Source organism: Antedon mediterranea, chromosome 5, assembly GCF_964355755.1.
Source record: "Antedon mediterranea chromosome 5, ecAntMedi1.1, whole genome shotgun sequence".
Lineage (NCBI taxonomy): Eukaryota > Metazoa > Echinodermata > Crinoidea > Comatulida > Antedonidae > Antedon > Antedon mediterranea.
This window is the reverse complement of record NC_092674.1, coordinates 24,494,118-24,498,971: the sequence shown is the minus strand read 5'-3', so window position 1 is coordinate 24,498,971 and position 4,854 is coordinate 24,494,118.

Genomic DNA, 4,854 nt, shown 5'->3' with positions numbered 1-4,854 from the left:
GAGTGCAAACGCTTTGGGGATGATTGAACTTTCTCGCCTGTCAAGACCTGTAAACCACACTCACTGGCTACTATATAGCATGCAGTAAATAAGAACATCAAAACATAAAACAACCCTTTTCAACATTATTTCTATCGATTGGATCGATGACACAGTGCATCGACATTAATTATACGTGCCACTAAAACGTTGCGGTTTTTTAATGAAAACTATCATTTTTTTTACGCGTCACGCACAACTTTTGATGTTATCGTAGTAATACTTAGATTCGTTGTACTGTATGTTACTGTATATTACAATATAATGTGGAACACCTCTATTAAGGGGACACTTACCTGCAAAACGAACGAGGAGAAGTATTATAACTTTAATGCGTTCCTCTATCTATTTCTGGAAGCATCTTTAAATAAATAATAATAATAATAAATCCACCTAATTACTGGTTAGAAAGAGTCAAATGATAGAAGTTCAGTTAATCTTGTTAGCGCTTTCAGTCGCATTTTTCCCCCACCCCCCCCCCCTTTTTTTGCCTTACACGATAAATATTCAACATTTTATAGCTTCAAATTGTGTTAAAATGTTTTTTAAAGGGTTTATTTCTAATTTTGCAACTGAGATGAGGTGGGTCTATCAGATAAGCTTTTTAAATACCCGTAGGCATAGGCATTAAATACCCGTAGGCATAGGCATTAAATACCCGTAGGCATAGGCATTAAATACCCGTAGTCATAGGCATTAAATACCCGTAGGCATAGGCATTAAATTATGCTAGGCCTACTTGGTTTTCTTTGATACCGTACTTAAAAAGCCATTCTACTGTATTTTGATAAAAAAAATTTTTATGGAATATTCACCTTTAATTCAATTTTTTTTAATTGTGCAATTCATTAGGCATCATATTATGCTATTTAGTTTTTTTTATAACGTACTCAAAACGTCATTTTCTGATGTTAAGTCATTATTGTTGTAATAAATGGTTTTCATTGATATCGTACTTAAAAAGTCATTTTATTGTTGTTAAATCATTATTGTTGAAAATTCACCTTTAATTCATATTTTAAAAATGTGTAATCGATTAAAAGTGTAATAGCGTTTTCGGGCGATGCATTCTCACTAATATTTACAAAGATAGTAATTGCAGAGAAATCAGAATTGTTTTGGTAATTATCAAGGTACTTTGGATTGATATCTACGCATACATCACCTTCTCGTCCACAAGACAAAAATATAATTGTATCGTATTACAAGTCGCTAGACGTAACGCAAGGACGTAACGCAACGCAAGTGAATTGACCAATCACAATTCGCTTGTGATTGCTAACTGTCTATAACTTCGCTTGTCATTGGTTAAAACGCTTGCGTTGCGTTTACGTCCTTGTGTTACGTTCTAGTGGGAAACAAGCTTTAGTAAGGCCATAAGCGCAACGCAAGCGATTTGACCAATGACAAGCGATAGATTTATTCAAACTGTTGCGTGTCATTGGTCGCTTGCGTTGCGTCACGTCACGTCCTTGCGTTGCGTCTCTGTGTGAACCACGCTTTAAACTTTGTTGTCACCATAGGTAAGGCCATAAGCGCAACGCAAGCGATTTGTCCAATGGGAAGAGACAATCTGGATAATCCATCGCTTGTGATTTGTAAAATTACTTGCCGTTTCGCTAATACGTTGTTGCGTTACCTCCTAGTGGGAACCAAGGCATGGTTCAAAACTTAGTTCGTGCAGTAGTCCGCGATGTGTAAATGTTTATTTCTTGTTCAAGTATTCTATGTGTGTATTTATCATCTTAGTAACTAGCGGCAACGAATATTATTTGGTATACAAAAAGTACAACATGCTTACCTAATAATAATGCCTTCGGTTATCTGAAATAGAAATAAATTAACGGATTTAAAGTGCGATTTCCCAAAGCATCAACCTAAACTAGGGCTGGACCTAGAGTAGGCCTAACTAGATGGAAACGTACGGCGATAATAATTGTGAACAGACACTATGCCTGAAGTGTAGGCCTACTTTCTATATTTAAAACAAGGATATCAATGACAAAAATTAAACGGAAACGTGCCCATTGATAAAAAAAAAAATCAATGTTGATGAAATAAGCGTCATATTTTTTGTTTTGACCGAAATTCGCACTTTGAAACCTGGGTTGAGAAAATGAAATGATGAACTAATATGTATTTGTATTTGATCATGAATGGTTTTAGGAGAGGGGCGGTATTAGGGTGCGGCGTTTATTTGGAGAAGGCGATTATTTTTTGGGTGTCATATGGTAATAAATAGATACCCCCTAGATATGAAAAAATACAACACAATGATATCGAAAAGAAATAAAATGTACAGCATCAGAATTCTTGGTCAATTGTAGATCATGTCAATCAATGAATATTCACAAATACAATACTGTATTGTGTATATAGGCCTAATCAATGTGGCGGGGAGTTTATTCGACCAAATAAAGACGCCCGAGAGTTTATTCGAGAGGGCGTTTATTCAAAATAGAAACGTAATAGGCAAGACGTTATTAATCCCAGTATAGCTCGAATTCAAAATCACGGTCAACAAGGGTAACCACCTGCTGAAAAATGACGTCATTTACCATCATGATGTACTTATAACTCGTTTACAAATTCGATATTGTAATGCATGGGGCGTGAGCAGAGCACAGATGAATGAGGTTGTCTAATAAGATTAGGCAATTTAATCACGTCTCGACGACTGTGACCGAGGATGACATCACTCAAGATGATACTGTCAAATAATATTAAAATATTCGTCTACCTTCTGTGTGCTACGGCCAGATTATATTAATCATAAAGTTATTATTCATTATAGAAAGACAGAAACCGAGAGAGATTATTCAAAAAGAGGGCGCATTCAATTAAGTTTCCATAATCATAATGTGATTGTGTTACAGATGAACCGTAGTAAGCTAACACGAGTGGCAGAGTTTCATAGTGGGTTATTTTTTATTTAATTAAGTGGCCGAACGGTTAAGCCTAAAGCTCGGTTCCCACTAGTACGTAACGCAGCGACGTAAAGCTTGGTTCCCACTAGGACATAACGCGAAGACGTAACGCAACGGAAAGTGATTTGCCCAATCACAAGCGGTAGATTATTCGGTCGCGTGTGATTGTTCAACTCGCTTGCCTTGCGTCTACGTCCTTGCGTTGCGTCCTAGTGGAAACTAAGCTTTAGCAATTTAACCAACCACAAGCGATGGATATCCGAAAGTGTGCTTGTGATTGGTCAACTGGCTTCAGTTGCGCTTACGTCCTTGCGTTGCGTCCTAGTGGGAATCAAGCTGTAGGCAGGGGTGCCACAAACTGTGGCAACAAAATCGGAAAAGGTTGAGGTCGAGGGTACAGGTTGTAGGACCTACATATCTAGCTCGTGTGTATTTGGAATAGGGAGTTACCCGGTGTAGCCTACTGCTGGTCAGGTCCACCATCTTTTTCTGACTTATGCAAACTCTTTAACTTCTTGAGATAAACCAATTTAACGTAAAGTTTACAAGTCGTTAAAACAAAGTCAATTACAAATTTGATTGTAAAGGAGCGAACGTTTCGTAATTTTCATTGTCCACATTTCCAATAGCCTATAAAGTTATTGGAGCTATAATTAAGCTATAATTAAGAGCTATAATTAAGAGTTCGAAGTTTTACAGAGTGCAACTAACAGTACAAGCAGAATATGACAAACAAATGTGTTAAAGCGCCACCTGTGTATATAAAATACTGCATAAGCTCCCGATATTGTCACTTTTCTAGTTGTAAACGCGATAAATGCAGCCCTAAATAGCTTATACAATACCGGCTAATTTAAAATACGGCATTAGCTCCCGATATTGTCACTTTTCTATAGTTATAAATGCGATAAATGCAGCCCTCAATAGCTTATACAATAGGCCTACCGGCTAATTTAAAATACTGCATTAGCTCCCGATATTGTCACTTTTCTATAGTTATAAACGCGATAAATGCAGCCCTCAATAGCTTATACAATAGGCCTACCGGCTAATTTAAAATACGGCATTAGCTCCCGATATTGTCACTTTTCTAGTTGTAAACGCGATAAATGCAGCCCTCAATAGCTTATACAATAGCTCCCGATATTGTCACTTTTCTAGTTACAAAAGCGATAAATGCAGCCCTCAATAACTTATACAATACCAGCTAATTTAAAATACTGCTAGCTCCCGATATTGTCACTTTTCTAGTTGTAAACGCGGAAAATACAGCCCTCAATAGCTTATACAATACCGGCTAATTTAAAATACTGCATAGGCTCCCGATATTGTCACTTTTCTAGTTGTAAACGCGATAAATGCAGCCCTCAATAGCTTATACAATAGGCCTACCGGCTAATTTAAAATACTGCTAGCTCCCGATATTGTCACTTTTCTAGTTGTAAACGCGATAAATGCAGCCCTCAATAGCTTATACAATACCGGCTAATTTAAAATACTGCATAAGCTCCCGATATTGTCACTTTTCTAGTTACAAAAGCGATAAATGCAGCCCTCAATAACTTATACAATACCAGCTAATTTAAAATACTGCATAAGCTCCCGATATTGTCACTTTTCTAGTTGTAAACGCGATAAATGCACCCCTCAATAGCTTATACAATACCGGCTAATTTAAAATACTGCATAAGCTTCCGATATTGTCACTTTTCTAGTTGTAAACGCGATAAATGCAGCCCTCAATAGCTTATACAATAGGCCTACCGGCTAATTTAAAATACTGCTAGCTCCCGATATTGTCACTGTTCTAGTTGTAAACGCGATAAATGCAGCCCTCAATAGCTTATACAATACCGGCTAATTTAAAATACTGCATTATCTCCCGATA